General features: G+C 36.4%; 1 long non-coding RNA gene across 1 annotated transcript; it reads left to right on the forward strand.

The window, feature by feature from the left end:
- Window positions 1-5,269: 5,269 nt before the first annotated feature.
- LOC118765716 lies at window positions 5,270-6,332 on the forward strand. Its single transcript, XR_005001582.1, has 2 exons — window positions 5,270-5,771; window positions 6,295-6,332. It is a non-coding gene; the product is annotated as an uncharacterized LOC118765716 (long non-coding RNA).
- The last annotated feature ends 13,460 nt before the right edge of the window (window positions 6,333-19,792 follow it).

Here is a 19,792-nt window from a genome sequence, read left to right on the forward strand (position 1 = left end):
TTCTGAGCAAGGACTAAAGAAGATTATTCTAAAGCCAATATACCGATTATCCACATTTAAACCGCGTGCTACATAAAATTGAACTGAAAATCGGGCAACTAACCGTTGGAACGTTTAAGTTTCGTTATCTCAATATTGAATCAATTTCGGAATTAACCACACAAGGATTCGATCTTCATCAGTTGAGCGTACGAGGGGATATAAGTAAGGTACTCACATGCGTCCATGGAAACAGCCGAAGCGGATAACACAAATACATTTAAGTAACTCAATTATATCTAAAAATAAAAATTCCTAGGTCAGTCTCAGGACAACATGACTTCTCGCCGCTACATATTGTAGTGGTTACAAGTCCCTTGTAGCAGGCGGTAATGAGTTTACTACTATTAAAAAGGATGAAGCTTTTTTCTCTACAGAAAAAAATTCCATCAGGAAGTGTGGCAGTATATTAAAGAACCTTTACGTTATATAGTGAAGGCGCATGGCTCAGTGGTTAGAGCGTCGAGATTACGATCGTGAGGTTGTGAGCTCAAATCCCGGTCCGGGCTGCGTGTTGTGTTCTTGAGCAAAGCACTTTATTTTCACGTTGCTCCAGTTCACTCAGCTGTAGAAATGAGTTGCGACGTCACAGGTGCCAAGCTGTATCGACCTTTGTCTTTCCCTTGGATAACACTGGTGGTCTGGAGAGGGGAGGCTGGTATGCATGGGCGACTGCTGGTCTTCCATAAACAACCTTGCCCGGACTTGTGTCTAGGAGGGTAACTTTCTAGGTGCAATTCCATGGTCATTCATGACCGAAGGGGGTCTTCACCCTGACGTTATATATATTATATAAATTTGAGTTATTTCCCTTGGTACGTGTAAGCATTCTGAGCAAAAACGATTGTTGCACTTCGAAAGTTTTCATGACGTGAATGGTTGCGCAGATCAGCAGAGGATGAAATTGACCTCAGTATTTAGATTCTTTATTACATCGACTTCTACGGGATGAAAGGCAGCAATTTGAATTCAGGCTATTTGACCCAAATACCACAAAGTATTTTGTCCGACTGAATGAGTACCCAACGTAGAGACAATATTATACGGATATGTATGCATAAGTTGCTTAAATATTCAAATTTTACTGTAGAAAGTTGGTCTAATTTATACTACATCAACTATTTAGAGTCATATACTAAATCTTTGAATATTCCTGAATGTTTTCACTTGTCTGTTTACAAACTGTGTTTGACGAGTATATAGTAAATGATATTTTTCTTAGCTTGAAAATTTCGTCAATATTGATACTGTATAGAGCGAAAGAAACTTATTGCCATTGCGGATAATCTATCAAGCGCTTATTGTCATAAAAAAATTAATAGATGCTGAACTCTGAATTTAAAATGAAATATCAGCTATTTATTGCAATCAGTGAGAGTTATTGTATAAGCCGTAGTCCTAAATTGGTCTCAGTAAACGGATTCCAATATCTGCTGAGTGTTCGCAAAGGGAGTATTCAATTTTCATTTCATTGTTTAGTTCCAGGTCAGACCTGATCGAGCAGAAATATGGATGTTTGTTATTCCTCCACTTGCACCAGTCATTTCTTCCCTCTCTCTTTATGCCTCGTTTTCCACATGAAACGGAAAATAAGGCTGGAGAAGAAATGCCTGTCGCAAAGTGTGTTTCGTAAAAGATGGAAGTCTATAGCAAGTATGTTGCAAGTGAAAGAACCTGTTTAATCGAGAATGTAAAAAAGGAGAAAGCAAAGTCTTCAGTGTGCGTATGTGGTTTGTGGGGTCGACCGTGTCCTCCGCTTCATTTTTTGTTAATCACTCATTCTCATTTAATTGTATATATTTTAATTGTTTGTTTATTCATACGTTTCGTCTCATTCGATACCCTGACCCCAACGTTTGTTTTGTCTGTCCCCTTTTTTTCTCAACCTTATGGTGAATAAAGAAATACTCTCTTTATGCCTCTCTTTGACTGACTCTCTCTATTTATATCTCTGCAGTAGCGTCTTACTTTACTTCTCTCTCCCTGTTAATATCATCCTTCATTTCTCTCTCTTTCTTCCCTTCTTTGTTTCTTTCCCATTGTTATTAGCTCTCTCTATTATCAGCAATTTGTTCTTAATCTCTCTCTTTTTTCCTGATTGTCATAAGCTTGAGTCATCTATCATCCTCACTTGTCATATGGATGGTTCCTTACAATGAATCTATCTTCTCTCCAGACGTAGCTTCTGTAATATTTATTAACTGTTTCTTTATCTCTTTACATACTTTTGCTTACCTGAAAAATCTATCTTCTCTCTACGACATTTATGAATTGTCTTTTCTAATCCAAATTCTCTGTCAATTCTGTCCCTCTCGGTCACTCTGCTCTAACGAAGAACTTTCTCACAGCAATTTATTAAACCCTTCATTAAGTTTAATTAAGAAATATTTCTTTTCCCTAATCCCAAACATTTCTGTTGCATTTTCTTTACTAGTTTCAGTTGGATAGTTATAAATTATCTATCTATCTATCTATCTATCTATCTCATCATGTATGTGTATGCACATTCTCACTCACTCTCTCTCTCTATCTATCTATCTTTCTCTTGATGTTGGTTCCTTGTATAGTTAAATGAAATTGATGTATTATAAATGCTGAGTCTTAAATACTTAAATACTATGAGGTAAGCCCAAGGCAAATAGAGATCATAGCATGATCCTAATTCCTGACTAAAATGATCTTCCTTGCTAAAGAGGCAAAAACTTTTGGGAAAGGCTTAAGCATTTTCGATTTCTTCTTCACCTAGAAATATGTCACAAGATTTTAAAAAAAACAATTAAAAACCAAGTTTATTTGATATAAATGGTTATCTTTGGTAACTGCATACAACATTATGCAGGTAGCGTTGCCAACATAATTCTATGCTAAATTTCAGGGGAAAAAATGCTAAAAATATGCTACATAAGAAAAAAAATGTTAAAGTCCAATTATGTTATAAAAAATGACTTTTTATTACATTCAGCATTGAGAAATATTTTCTTCATACATACACAGCCTTTATGGCTATGCCCCCCCACCACTCCTTCTCTCAGCCAAGAAGCCCTTGTCTTGTGAGTTTGCAGGTATTGTTGTCATGTAAATAACACCTATTTCAGTGCCATGTAAAAAGCACTTGTGCTGGTGCCATGTCCAAAGCACCCATGCCAGTGCCACATAATAAGTACCTATGCTGGTGTCACATAAAGGGTATCCATGCTGGTGCCATGTAGAATGTAGCTGTGTCAGTGCAACATACAAAAGCACCCCTGCCGGTTCCACATAAGGAGCACCTGTGCTGGTGTCACTTATAGAGCACCCATGCTGGTGTCATATAAAAAGCCCTCAGTACACTAGTATACTATGTAAAGGGGTTGACATTAGGAAGAGCATCCCTCTGTAGAAACCAGGCCAAACTGACAATTGGAGCCTGGTGCAACTCTCTGGTTGGCCAGCTCCTGTCAAACCATCCAACCCATGCCAGCATGGAAAACTGATATTAAATGATGATGAATTTCACTGATTTGTTCACTTTCAGCTGCAATCTCTGGGTCTTGACTTTTGTATACATTCAAGGTCCCAATCTTGTTAAATACTGGTTGTGGAACGTCAAAATTTCTTTGATTAAAACTCTTTCTAACATAGAAGTATCCAAAGAGTATTTGAGACACATAATGCTTTATGAGTACAAAAAGGGAAACTCTGCAGCCAAAGCGACTCAAAATATACACTTAGTTTATGGGAAAGAATGCTTGAATGAAAGAACTTGCAGAAGATGGTTTGCAAAATTCAGAAGTGGAGATTTCAGCCTTGAAGATGAAGATCAAACAGGACGTCCAGGTGAGTTTGATGATAAGCTCCTTGAGGCATTACTTGAAGAAAATCCTGCATTATCAGTTGAAGAATTGGTAATAAAGCTTAGTTCAAACCATACAACTTTTCATCATCATCTTCAACAACTTGGAAAGGTTAAACTTGGAAAATGAGTTCCTCATGAATTGTCTGAAAGCAACTGCAAATCCCAAGTTGATGCCTGCTCTTCTCTCCATTCTCACAAACTCATTTCACCATTTTTGGATAGACTTGTGACTGGTGACAAAAAATGAATCTTCTATCAAAATGTTAAACGTCGTAAACAGTGGCTTGGTAAAAGGGAAAAGGCTCAACCACAACTGAGAAGGGAACTTCATAGGAAAAAGGTTCTTCTCTCTATCTGGTGGGATTGTAAAGGAGTAATTCACTTTGAATTGTTACCACCTAATACAATAATCAATGCTCAAGTCTACTGTCAGCAGTTAGAGCATTTGAACCAAGCTTTGATTAAAAAAAGACCCGCTTTAGTGAATCGAAAAGGAGTGATGTTTCATCAGGACAATGCGTGACCCCGCACTGCAAAGATCACATCACAGAGGATCGAAGAGCTTGGTTGGGAAAAAATTCCTCATCCACCTTATTCTCCCGACCTTGCTCCTTCAGACTACCATGTTTCGTAGATTACAGAATCATTTGGGGGACATAACTTTCGCAAGCCAGGAGGAGGTCGAAACTGACATTTCAGAGTTCTTCGCTTTGAAACCAAAAGAGTTTTACATTGATAGGATTTAAAAGCTTGTAAATAGATGGAAGGAAGTCATAGATAATCAGGGAAAGTACATTGATGATTCAATTTCAATTACAGATAACATTTGATCACTTGTTTTCTTTATTCAAAATTCGGACAGAACTTATGGGATGACTTGATAATTATAATGGGAAAAGGAGATACTCTACAAGTATCATAAACCATAAATGAATGTAAATAAACTAATTTAGTAAATAATTTCTCTTACTTCATTTTCTTCAACCTATTAATGATTTCTTCAACTATGAAACAGTTATTATAGCAGTGAAAAAGAGCGAGCTTTATTTATCTTCAACATACATGTACGTTTCAGCGTCTTGGCGGTGTATAATTCATCACGGCGTTTACGCAGTCTGAGTTAAGATTTATGTATGGCGATAATACTTATAATTAAGTTATAAGTGACGGGTTTATTACCATAGATTTCTACTCAATAAACATCTATATTTATTTATTCCAAGTCGAAAGCATATAAATAAGGTAATCTTAGTCCGTTATAAAAGTGGTAAAATTACTGCTTAATGAAAACTACATAAAACACCCGTATAGAAGTGGTAATTTACCGTTATAGATGTCAGTCTTAATGTCCTTAAGTTATCTCCCCCTCGTTCACATAGCACTAAATTTTGTTATTTCTCCAACTAAAGGCAAAATTTTAATCACCATATTTCCCGGCATCAAAGACGCTATTTTTTCCCCCACAAAAGTAAGTCTCGAAAATCTACCATGCATCCTGGAGGCCGAAGGTTGTGTAGCCGTAACGGAAATGTCTAGCAGAACCTGTCACTGTTTTGTGGTTCTCCGGAAGCCAGGGGATTCAACACCAGTGACCTCCCTTGGCAAACATTCTGGAATGTTCCAAGCATAGCAGATTTACGTCCCTTTTAGTAATGCCACTATGGCATAAAACGTTCTAGTAGGGTTTTAGTTGTTAGGCGGAGCCAACAGGAATTCAGCCAATATATGGGACGGAGAAATCTGTTTTTCTTCTCTCCTTCACTGAATTTCGACTTGGACTAATCGTCGTTGTGGAGAACAGCTTAGTTCATCCACAAATAAATACTTCCTGCAGCAACCGTGTGTGACAGGCCTTTTATACTACATGACATATGTACGAATCAATCCTACATTTGTGGTACTAAATTCTTCCTTACATTTTCTATCCCATTCCCTTCCACACAGAGCATGACAAGGCTACACTTTATGTAACTTTTCACATTCATGCACAGCTTCACATGAAGCATATTGGGAAAGACTTCCGCCCGTCCCCTCCCATTTTTCCCCAAATTTGTTTATTAATTTTTTTTTTTTTTTTGCCAAAAACCCCCATTTTCGGATACGGAGGTTCCAGAAATTTGCCATAAATAGGGATTGTTAAATTTCCCCCCCTTCTCCCCCAAATTCTTCAATTTTGACTTTTTTCCCTAGCCCTAACGGTAACTACAGAAATGTTTTGAAGCTTTTGTCCGAATCATAATAAATTCCGTATTTTTCCGCATATTTAGGGAAAAAGAAAAATTTACAAAAATTTTTGGAAATTTTTTTTCAGAATCAGAATCTCCGTATTTTTCCGCATATTTCGAAAAAAAAAAAAAAAGGAAGGAAGTGGGGTGGGGGTTGTAATTTAAAAATGCCGATTTTTACCAATTTTTTTGCAGATTAGTATTCCCTGTAGCCAAAAAGTGGGGTTTTTTTTAAAGAGTGGTTTTTGGGGGGGTGGGGGCGGGCGGAAGTCTTTCTAGTTTTGCCACATAGAAAAGACTTCTTGGTAAACTTGTATTTGTTCTTAATTATATTAAATTATTTGTGAAGTTTAAGAATGGCTCTTTCGTTATTTCTAACCTTGCGTCCGCATTAACATTTAGTACAAAGAAAATTACTAGTGTGATGACTACACAATGATACTAAAGTTGCATTTTTCATGGGTGACTAGGACAAACCATGGGCCCCACATGTGATATGTGGAAGCTGTCGATCTACTCTAGAAGGATGGTTAAGAGGTACAGGAAGGTCAATGCCTTTTGCCATTTCAAGGGTATGGAGAGAGCCAAAGAACCATCATGATGACTGTTACTTTTGTATGATCGATGTGAAAGGAAGACAAGCTCTTCAGTATCCAGACATACCATCATCTAGAGCACCTGTCCCACATGATGACAGTTTATCACTACCACCAGAAAATATTTCATCTGAAGAGTCAACAAGTAGCAGCAGCCAAGAAATGGAGGAAGCTTTCATGCCAAGAACGACTTTGGAGCCTCACTTTCCAAATCAGAGTGAGCTAGATGATTTAATCAGGGATCTGGGTCTTACTAAGTCAGGAGCTGAACTTCTTTCATCAAGGTTGAAGGAATGGAATCTACTGGGGTAAGACTGAAAGACATCTCTGTACTAGAAACGCCATGAAGAATTTGAAATTTACTATGAAAATATTAATGGTCTGTGTTATTGTAAAGATGTGATTGGTTTGTTTACTGCTATTGGACTCAAGCATGATTCTGCAGAATGGCAACTGTTCATAGATAGCTCAACACGAAGTCTCAAAGCAATGTTGCTCAACAATGGAAATAAATATCCTTCTTTGCCTCTTGCACACTCCAATATCAAAGAACTTCTCGAAAAAATAAATTACGCTGAGTTCAAGTGGGATGTTTTTGGTAATTTCAAGATGCTTGCCTTCTTGCTTGACTTGCAAGGGGGATACACAAAGTATTCATGTTTCCTTTGCTTATGGGACAGCAGAGCTGATGATCATCATTACAAGAGAGTACATTGGCCCCCACGAGTGGAACTGCAGCCAGGAATGTTAAATGTTCTCAAACAGCCCCTAGTAGATTCCAACAAAATCTTATTACCCCCACTTCATATCAAACTCGGATTAGTAAAACAGTTTGTGAAGGCCTTAGATTTTAGAGAAGTTTTTTAAGAAATTTCTCTTATGTTTCCAAAGCTATCTGAGGCTAAGATTAAGGGTGGCATATTCGTCGGGCCCCAAGTAAATGCAATGTTAAAGTTGAAGAAACTGGAAAGAGCAATGACAAAAGTTGAAAAAGAAGCTTGATGTGCATTTCGTGATGTAGTTCATGGATTTCTAGGAAATCACAAGGATCCTAATTACAAACAGCTGGTAGCAAAGCTTATTGAAAACTTCAAGAAAATGGCTTGTCGTATGTCCTTAAAGGTTCATTTTTTGCATTCTCACCTAGATTTTTCCCTGAAAACTTGGGTGATGTCAGTGAGGAGCATGGTGAAAGATTTCAGCAGGGCATTGCAACTATGGAAAGAAGATACCAGGGACGATGAGATACTGCTATGATGGGAGATTATATATGGTCTCTAGTCAGAAGAGATGAAGGTATACACTCCAGAAAATCTCGATCGTCAAAGCACTTCTCATCACAAGAAAAGAGTTATCAAGGCATTTACAGTGCAGATTTTTATTGTTTCTTTTTGTTCTAACTAATATTATACTTCCTACATACCTTTCAATATGTGAAAATGTACTAAATCCTTACAATCCTAGAATAGATTGAACCAACAAAGTACTGTAGAGAAAAGTTACAAATATAACGAGCAAATATGAACTTAGGAATAAATAAATAACTATCGATGTTACGTCAAAATGAATGTGATTTTTTAATTTAGTGGCAAAAAATGCATATATGAACATTAAAAAATGCATATATGAACATTAAAAAATACAAATAAACAAAACATGTTACATTGTGTAATCTGTGTCAATTGTTGTTCCAGAGACAAGAAGAGAGAGAGAGAGTGATAGATGGTGGAAGGAGAGAGACATAAAGAGAAAGAAACAAAGAGAAAAGAGAGGGAAAGTAGACAGATAGAGATACAGAAAGAGAGAGAGAGAGAGGGACAGAAAGAGAAATAGAGAGACAGAAAGAGAGGATACTCATGGTATTAAATAACTGAAACATGAATATATATACATGTGTGTGCATGTTCTATTTTTTTTGTTTCGGTATTTTGACAGAGAAATGTAATGTTTAATGTGTGTGTTTATTCTTTTAGTGAAAGAAAGAAAGAGAGGGAAAATAGACAGATAGAGAAAAAAGAAAATCAGAGAGAGATGGCGTCTGGTTTTAGTTTCACTTTGTGGGACAAAGAGACAGAATCTCTCTTTTATATATATATATATAGAAGATATATATATATATATAAGCACAGGACATATACTGGATTATCTTGTGTGTCTATATTTAATCTAAGGTGTACCTGTTGAAGAAGGCTTCGCCTAGCAAATTATTTTATTTGCTAAAAAAGTCTGAAATCATTGATCCAGAAGTTAGATGGTAAATGTTTTTATTTTTCATTCCCTTCGAAATTTATCTCTATCCTCTCTAGCGTGTAGGTAGTCCTATGATGGGTACCTTTTGTGCTTAAATGTACACTCTATTTATATGTATTTATATGTGTGTATGCATATATATATATATATATATATATATATATATATATATATATATATATTATGACTGCCCCCTCGTTATCGAGTATGGCCATTGCACGAAGCTTAACTGTTACTGGTGCTGTGATCGAATGTGACTTTTTAGCCCAGCTAAAGATCTACAATGTCTTGTACAGAATTGGCAACTAAAACCTTTACCAGTAATAGCCGGCAGTAGTTGTAACTGGGCTTCATGTACCTTTGCATGTCGTTTAAGTCCTCCTGCTGAATTACACTCTCTTCCACATGCCCGACAGATATGATTAGTATGGTGTGTCACACCACCAATAGCGGCCAGGTTGTCACTCATCTGTCTCGCTTTATGACTACAAAGATGACTCTTGAGTCCGGCTTTACTGAGGCAGGGTCTTGCACAGACATTGCATGTCAGCATCAAAGGAAGACTCTTCCCATCTGGAAGTGTAACAGCGATGCCCTTCCTGACATCCCACCTTGCTTTCTCGTGTGCAACTCAAGATTTCTCAAAAGTGGCTGTCCCCTCATGCACAATCCTTCTCCATCTGCTACAGTCAATAGCTATATATATATATATATATATACTTACTTGGAAATGGATGTATGGTGTTCAGTTAAATAATAGTATAAATGATATATATGTGTATGTATGAGAACTAAACATGACAGTGACCCTCCTTGTTAGTTTTTGTTCAGTTTCCTTGTATGTCTCCACTGTCATTTTTTTGTTCCCACCTTTGATCCTCCATAAATCCAAAATTTTATTTTGGTACTTATGGAAGCAACTGTCTTCGAATGCTTATATTGTCGTTGAATACTCGAAATGAGGAGTAGACAGACAACCGACAACTGATGAAGGGTCATTCTCCATGTTACTTGTCCTGTTTTCCAATTTTTTCTCTTGTTTTTTGCATATTTAACTCGTTTTTGTACTTCATGTTTTTACACAACTGGTGACATCATGTACCCATATATGCATATATATATATATATATATATATATATATATATATATATGCACATATATATATATTATTATCTAATTGAATGCCGCATTCATTTCCAAGTAAGTTTATCTTAACCTTTTTGATGTGACTCTACTCTATACTTCTCTAATTCCCTTCTTCTCTCAATCACCATTTTCTGTCTGTCTCTCTGTCTCTCTCTCTCCACCTCTCTTTTTTTATCTCATTGCTCACACTTGACCATTGTCCATCTTTTTCTTCCTCACATGACCATCTCTCTTTTCCTGCAGGACATTCCAAGGACCAGACATCTGTCTATCTCTCTTTTCTATTTTTACTCTTTTCAAAGAAAATATTCCTCCTAGCATTCACTATTTTCTTCTCATTCTGGTCTAACGACTCTCTATGTTTGTTTTCGTTCAGTTTCCTTGTATGTTTCCACTGTCATGTTTGTGTTCCCAACTTTGACTCTCCATAAATCCAAAATTTTACTTTGGTATTTATGGGAGCAACTGTCTTTGAAAACTCATGTTGTTGAATGCCCAAAATGAGGAGTAGATAGACAGCCAATAACTGATGACGGGTTGTTCTCTGTGTTACTTGTCCTGTTTTTCATTTTTTCTCTTGTTGTTTACGTATTTAACTCATTTGTATCCATACTTCATGTCGTTTACACAGTTGGTGATGTCCTGTAGCCATATATTCATATGTGTGTGTGTATGTATATATATGTATAAATATATATATATATATATATATATATATATATATATATATTATTTATATATATATATATTATTTATATATATATATATATATATATATATATGTATATATATATATATATATGTATATATATATGTATATATATATATATATATATATATACATATATATATATATATGTATATATACAGTATGTATATGTATATATACAGTATGTATATGTATATATACAGTATGCATATGTACATACATATATAGGTAGATAGATGTGTGTGTGTGTGTGTATGTGTATGTCTTTGTGTCTATGTTTATCCCCTACCACCACTTGACAACTGAGGTTAGTGCATTTACGTCTCTGTAACTTAGTGGTTCGGCAAAAGTGACCCATTGAATAAATACCAGACTTAAAAAAATAAAGTAGTACTGGGGTTGATTTGTTTGATAAAAAACTCTTCAAGGCAGTAACCCAGCATGGTCACATGGTCAGGCACCTTGGGAAAGGTTGACCCAAGCCTTGTGAATGGATTTGGTAGATGGAAACTGAAAGAAGCCTGTTGTATATATATATATATATATATATATATATATATATATATATATATACTAGCAGAGGTGCCCAGCGTTGCTCGGGGCTTAATTGCTTTATAGTACTCTTAATGATTCTATTCAATTATGATTATTGAGGCAAAGTTTACGGCCAACCAATCGATTTGCAACTGGATAGAAAGCCCTGCAAAGAGCATTACTACACTCTCAGAAGTGGGTAACAATAGAATGTGAGGTGGCCCTGAAAAGGCTGTGTTATCGTTCTCACAATTGTAACAATTTGGTAAGTAGTCATGGTAGGGTGTGTAAAACCCAGGTGAATATGGTGTCTTTGTTTTCCACCAACGGTAGTGGACAGGCTGTTACAAAACTTCATGCTCTGTGAAGACAGAATAGATGACCTAATCATGGGTAAGTAAATACGGGTCAGTTTCAAAATATACAACAATAGCATCTACTCACCATATGTCAGAGTGTCGAGGAAAGAAATCCCCCCAGCTTTGTCCCGGACAGAATTAATAACAGAATTGTAAGTGAACTTCTGTTGTGGAAGGAGCTTTGGCTCATTCTCTGCTATGTACTGGGAAAGCTTGTCAAGAGTATAACATATGTCACACAACAAATCAGAAGACAGTGTGCTTGTGCCTTCCCGGTTTGTTGAAGGTAGGCCATACACCACCAACGCACTACTGCTCATATTGAGAAGAGTAGCTTCAATTCCAAGCAGCACCCTGTTGTAAATGAGGTCACTGTATCTGACCTCTATTGATGGATTTAGCAACTGAGCCAGATGCAGGAAATCTTCAGACATGTAATCTTTGTAGGTAAGCCATAAAGAGGCAGGATCACCCAAGTCGCGCCATAGGAGTAGAATAGCGAAAAGTGATCTTAGTCTTTTAGGGGATTTTAAGAAAATATCCTCCACCATAGTGGTGCCCTATTGTGAATCGTCCTTGAAAAGTCCACGCCTGAAGCAGGCTTTGCGGAAAGTGTCACATAATTCACTGTCAACAGTTCTTATGTTTCAAAAGTTTTGTGAGCCGAAAATGTCATGAAGGAGAAGGCGCAGGTGAAAACGCAGATGCTGGTTGGAAGGTACAGAGTAGACTCTTCTTAGACAACTGTTAAACTTGACACTGGGATGTCCTTGAACATCCTCACCTGACTTCCTTTGCACCCAAGTGTTCTTTGATCACACACTAGAAAGGACAGTTTGAAGTAGATGGTAAATGTTTTTATTTTTCATTCCCTTCGAGAATTTATCCCTAATAAGTGGTTTGGAATTTAACTGTCCATTCTAGCGTAAAGGATTCCTATAATGGAAGCCTCTTAATGTGTTTTAATGTACACTGTATTTTATATGAATAATATATAGTCTATTGACTAATTTTTTTTTTTACGCTAGGCCACTTTTAGTAGAAATTTTCTATAATTTTTATTACCCTGATATTATTTATTATGTGTATATATATATGTATATATATATACAACGGGCTTCTTTCAGTTTCCGTCAACCAAATTCACTCACAATGCTTTAGTAGGCCCGAGGCTATAGTAGAAGACACTTGCTGAAGGTGCCATGCAGTGGGACTGAACCCGGAACCATGTTGTTGGTAAGCAAGGTACTTACCACACAGCCACTCATACGCCTATGGTAGTAAGTAAATGTGTTTTAAAAAAGATTTTGAAAAAACAGTTTGTAGGGAATAAATGTTTAACTGTTGATTGTATTTGAAAAAGATTGACAGGTATGTGTATGTATGTGTGTATTTGTATGTATGTATGAGTATGTATTCTCTGTCCATATATGGTAGCAAGTAAATGTGTTTTAAAAAGGATTTTCAAAAAACTAACAGTTTGTAGGGAATAAATGTTTGACTGTCAATCATATTTGAAAAAGATGTGTTGCTATTTATTTTCTTTGTTGTTATTTTGGTGAAGGACGGTGTTAGAAATGGGAAGTGAACTTACAATTCCCGCCAATTAAAATGAGGTCATTGGTAACCATAGGTACATATATATGTGTAGATATATGTGGGTATTTACGTAAGATTGGTAGTCTGTCTGTTTGACTCTCACTGTTTCTCCTTCCTTTCTGTCTTTTTTCTTGGATCGTTCGTAAACATTCATAAAAGAAAGTAGCAGGTTAAAGGAATGGTAGTAGTAAGAGTAAATCACATTGTATTAGAGGCAAAATGGTTATGTATGTAGTTTTATCGATTTTTTTTTTTTTTGTAATTGGGAGTTATTTTGACCAAAAAATGCCCCTATGACTCAAGTTATGGTATTTAGAATATTAATTCCGATTTTTTCATCCACAAAATTTGGAATTGTGTAAATGTATGAATTTTCAACATACATACACACACAGAGAAAATCTGCCTTTTATAGATAAGATATATATATATATATATACATACACACACATATATATGTATATATTTGTGTCTGTGTTTATCCCCCCCCCCCCAACATTGCTTGACAACCAATGCTGGTGTGTTTATGTCCCCGTAACTTGGCAGTTTGGCAAAATAAACCAATAGAATAAGTGCTAGGCTTACAAAGAATAAGTCCTGGGGTCAACTTGCTCAACTAAAGGCAGTGCTCCAACATGGCTGCAGTCAAATGACTGAAACAAGTAAAAGAATAAAAGAATGTGTGTGTGTGTGTGTATTGTCATCATCATCATCATTTAATGTTTGTTTTCCAAATTGGCATGGATTGGATGGTTTGACAGGAGCTGGTATGGCTGGGGGCCACACCAAGCTCCATTGTCTGTTCTGGCATTGTTTCTATGGCTGGATGCCCTTCCTAATCCTACCACTTTACAGGGTGTACTGAGTGCTTTTTATGTAACACTAGCACCAGTGCATTCTACATGGCACCAACACCAGTATATTTTTCTGCTGTGATGGATGGGTCTTCTTGAGTACAGCAAGGCACTAGATATCTTGGTCCTTTGTCATCTCCTTCGTAAGGCTCAATGTCTTTAGATCAGCCTTTAGTACTGTGTCTTCCTGGGTCTCCCTCTTCTACAAGTTCCATCCACATTAAGTGCTCAACTCTTCTGTATGCAACTGTCTACATCCATATGCATCACATGACCAAACCAATACAGTGTTCTATCTTGCATTCTGCATCTAATTCCTCTCATGCCAAACTTTTCTCTCAATACACTAGTGCTCTGTAGTACATGCACACTGATTTTGCATGTCCAGTGGTGCAGGCTATCTTCATTCCTCTCTAGTCTTTGTATATCCTCTGCATTCAGGTCCCATGTCTTACTACCATGTAGCATTGCTGTTCATAAACATGCATTATACAGCCTTTCTTTCACTCAAAAGAAGAGACATTTCATTGCTAACAGAGGTAAAAGTTCTCTGAATTTTCTCCATCCTATTCTTATTGTAGCAATTACACTTTCCATGCATCCACCCCCCTTGCTAATTAGGTTCCCTAGGTTACAGAAATGATCCACTACCTCTAAAGAGCCTCCAGGGTATTTGAGAAAATCAATTTCTTAAGTATCTATAGTTTTTATGGCTCCTATGCACCTTCCATATACAAAGACTACTTTCTCTGATAACCTTTGTACTATTCCATTGCACCTCTTGTGTGTCCTTAGCTTACACAGGGTATATCATACACACACACATGTATGTATGTATATGTGTATATATGTATGTATGTATATGTATATATATATATATATAATATATATATATATATATATATATATATATATATATATATATATATATATATATATATATATACTCATTTGCTTGTTTCAGTCATTTGACTGTGGCCATGCTTGAGCACCGCCTTTAGTTGAGCAAATTGACCCCAGGACTTATTCTTTATAAGCCTGGTACTTATTCTATCGGTCTCTTTTGCCGAACCGCTAAGTTACGGGTACGTAAACACACCAGCATCAGTTGTCAAGCGATGTTGGGGGGCTGGGGGTGATAAACACAACACACAAATATACACATATATACGACGGGCTTCTTTCAGTTTCCGTCTACCAAATCCACTTACAAGGCTTTGGTCGGTCCGAGGCTATAGTAGAAGACACTTGCCCAAGGTGCCACGCAGTGGGACTGAACCCGGAACCATGTGGTGGGTAAGCAAGCTACTTACCACACAGCCACTCCTATGCCTTACTACACAGCCACTCCTACGCCTATATATATATATATATATATATAAAATTAATTAAGGGTAGAAATTGATATTTATCAATTAAGACCAGTGGTCTAGCATATTAAAAAAGAATCCGAAGATTAAAATATTTTTCACTTGTTTATTGCTATGGTTTTGTGTTGAGTTTGATCTGAGAACATAATCTTTTGTGGTGAATGGCGATTTGACGTCTATATCTAGCATGTTGACTGTCCACTTTTCGTGTTCAGTCCTTAATTGGTATATATATATATATATATATATATAATATATGTATAAAAGAAACAAGTTAAGAATAAAGGTCATTACTTATAATTCCTTTATCAGAGCAAATTTGGCTTACAGCTGTTTCCAGTAGTCATCATAGGTACATTATTACCGATAGGTTTACTCAATTGGTCTATTAATCAACTGAGGTAAATTGAACAACCTAAGAAAATTAATACTATTTTCATTAGAGCTATTTCTGGAAAAAAAATTTTTTCCAGAAATGGCTCTGTCAAAAGTAGCATTAATTTTCTTGAGTCGTTCAATTTACCTCAGTTGATCGATAAACTAATTGAGTAAACCTATCAGTAATGTAACTATAATGAACACTGGAAACAGCTGTAAGCCAAATTTGCTCTGATAAAGGAATAATATGTAATGACTGTTATCTTTAACTTGTTTCTTATATATCACTGTAAAAACCAGTTCATCTGGAGCCCATCCAAGGATTTGCAATATAGAATTGTAATGAACCATAACTTGGAACCCTACCAAAAGAATACTTGGAGTTCTTTAATAACCTAACTAATATTGTTAGTCTGGTGTGCCAACAGGGAACTTATGAATTATTTTGCCTGGATTGATAATTCCTCACTATTTCTTCTTTATATATACATATGTATATATATATACTTTATTTAAAAGCAGCAGAAATTTAACAAAAGCTGTTACTCAGAGTTTCACGTTCCCGTTCGTTGGATAGTTTTGTTCTATTTTAGCAAAACTGTCTGACGAACGGGAACGTGAAACTCCAAGTAACAGCTTTTGTTCAATTTCTGCTGCTTTTAAATAAAGCATATTACTCTGCCTCTGGTATTTGAGTACTCTTTTTTCTACCTTGTTTCACATTTATGTGCTTACTCCGGTATATATATATATATATATATATATATATATATAAAGTTAATCCAAACAAGAAAGCACAAAAAAACACAACAATGCGAGGATGTGGAACAAATATAGTATTATTGGACGCTAAGGAAAGAAGGAGGGTTTAACGTTTCGAGCGGAGCTCTTCGTCGGAAACATAGGAGAAGGGAAGACAGAGGAAAATAAATTGCCAACATATATATATATATATTATCTTAAAATTAAAAAAAAAAAACACAATCTTGTAAATACAGCTTTCCGAGTTTCCTGGTCAAAGTAATAATTTATTCAGCTATTTATCAAGCTGAAAACAAGACCATTTAGTTCAAATTTACAGAACACAAAAGACAAAGACAGGTGTAGGAACAACAAGCAGGTATATTATTTTAATGCTTTAGAAAAATGGAAAAGTCTTTTACATTTTGCGCCTACGCTTTTTGACAGAAAGGGTTAAGACGAAAAAATGGAGAGAGAATGAAAATGAAAAAATGGAGAGAGAGAAACTGTGTAGAGTTCAGCAGTCCAACATGGTGAGATAACTGGAAAAAAAAAAGTTGAATGAAAGGGAGATAATAATAAAAATAGTAATGGTGACCCCAATGAACTAAGTTGTACAAGCATGTGCATGTATGAGGGAATGGTGTGTGTGAATGTGTGGGTGTGAATGGGGGCCAGGGAGTCTAACGTGTGTGCACATGTGTAGTTGTGTATGTGTGTGTGAGACCAAATAGTGTGCATGTATATTTGTGGGTGAAAGTTATCTTTGTCTATGCGTGTTGTGTGTGTGTGTGTGTATGCATTCAGATATTATATGCTTGTGTGGATGTGGGAGTATATATTGTCTGTGCTCTGATTTCAGATTGAGGTCAGCATTGCCTTTCATCTTTTCTAGGTCAATAAAGAAAATATCAGCTGAGTGTTGGTAAAAACCATCTCTCTTTCCAGCTCTCACATTCTGGATGTTCCACTGGGTTAAAGAGAACCAAGAGACCGTTTATGCCTACTTTTGATTATATGAACAAACAATAAGCAAAAGAATGGTTACATCCTACTCAATCATCCTTGATTCTAAGTGACAGCCATTGTTTTGACTACAACTTATACTCACATCAGATATGATGATGGTTACACCAAATATCTTGTTAATTATAAGCTTTATATGGCATTGTGGCATCATTACATCTTTCAAAGCTAATAGTATGTTGTTGGAGGTTACACCCTTATTTGTTCTTTAAAATACAAGTGCTAAGAATATAAGTTCAGAATTCTTATCCACAGTTTGTTACAAGAAAAATTTAAGAGTATCACTAAATTAAAACTGGTCTCAGTTCTTGACTGTTCTTTATTTTATCAACTCTGAAAGGTAAAATGACTAAGTTAATCTCAGTGGCATTTCAACACAGAACATTAAGGGCTGGAACTAATTAGCAATAATTCTGCCAGTTTAATGCTCTTTTGATTAAAATGGTTGTTCTAATGGTAATTTCATATACAGAACATTATTGAGGTATTCATACTATTTTTTTTTTTTTACTTCTACTTGTTTCAGTCATTGGACAGCAGCCATGATGGGGCATTGCCTTGAAGGGTTTAGTCAAACAAATCAACCCTAGTGCTTATTATTTTTAAACCTGGTACTTATTCTCTTGTTCTCTTATGCCAAACCACTAAGTCATAGGGATGCAAAGAAACCAATACCATATTGTCAAGCAGTTGTGGAAGACAAACACAAACACAGACACATAAATAGACTTTATTCGTATAAATATATTCTTTATTTTATTCTTTTTACTTGTTTCAGTCATTTGATTGCAGCCATGCTGGAGCACCACTTTTACTTGAACAAATTGACCCCAGGACTTATTCTTTGTAAGCCTAGTACTTATTCTATCGGTCTCTTTTGCTGACCACTAAGTTACAGGGACGTAAACACACCAACATCGGTTGTCAAGCGATGGTGGGGGGACAAACACACACATACACACACACAAACACATTATATACATATATATATATATATATATATATATATATATATATATATATATAGTGACTTCAGGATCAGGGCTAAATGGATGCCCAGAAGACGACCAGCAAGGAGAAGAAGGGTCTGGAGACTTAAAGCTCCTGCAAATGGACAGAGATTTAGAGACATATTACTCGAAGCCTTTGACGAAATAGAAGGGGATATAGCTTCACATGGTGTAGAAGACAACTGAAGGTTCCTACAGGACAACCTGCTAAGGGCAACTGACCAGATCTGTGGGTGGTGCAAAGTCCCCTCTTGACCCAAAATAACGTGGTGGTGGAACAATGTTGTTGACAGGGCTATTAGACAAAAGAAACAGGCTTGGAGGGACTGACTGGAAGAATGGTGGTAGCAGGGAAGTGTATCAGACTGCCAGAAGGGAAGCTAGGAGGCAGGTTTATTTAGCCAGAGGGGAAGTAGATAAGAAAAAATTTGCCAATGTTCTGCACCGTGAGGACCAAAGACTTGAGGACTGAGGTATTTCGTGTTGCAAGACAGTGTGTGAGAGAGAATCGTGATGTTGTAGGAGAGAAATGTGTTCGCATGGATGATGGTTCACTTGTGCTAAATGTGGCTGCAAAGAGAGAGGTTTGGAGACGCCACTATGAAAGGTTGCTGAATAAAGAAAATGAGTGGGAGAAAGAGAGTCTGCCGAATATCGACCCAACAGAGGGATCAGCTATCCGAGTTGACAGTACCTTGATAGATAAGGCAATTAGAAGTATGAAGACAAGGAAAGCCCCCTGCCCATCAGGAATTACTGCAGAGATGCTCAAAATATCTGACAGTGTTGGCTATAGCCTAGTCACCCATATAGTTAGCCAGGTGATACACAAAGGAGTCATACCCAATGACTGGTGTAGCAGCATAATAGTCAACTGCTACAAAGGTAAAGGTGATGCTTTAGATACAAATAATTACAGAGGTATCAAGCTGTTGGATCAGGTAATGAAGGTTACAGAGAGGGTCATAGCCCAACTGATTAGGGAGAGAGTCAGCTTGGATGAGATGCAGTTTGGTTTCATGCCAGAGAAAAGCACCACTGATGCCATATTTCTGGTAAGACAGCTGCAGGAGAAATACCAAGCCAAAGATAAGACTCTTAATTGAACACCAAAATGTGA

This window comes from Octopus sinensis, linkage group LG13 (genome assembly GCF_006345805.1).
Source record: "Octopus sinensis linkage group LG13, ASM634580v1, whole genome shotgun sequence".
NCBI lineage: Eukaryota > Metazoa > Mollusca > Cephalopoda > Octopoda > Octopodidae > Octopus > Octopus sinensis.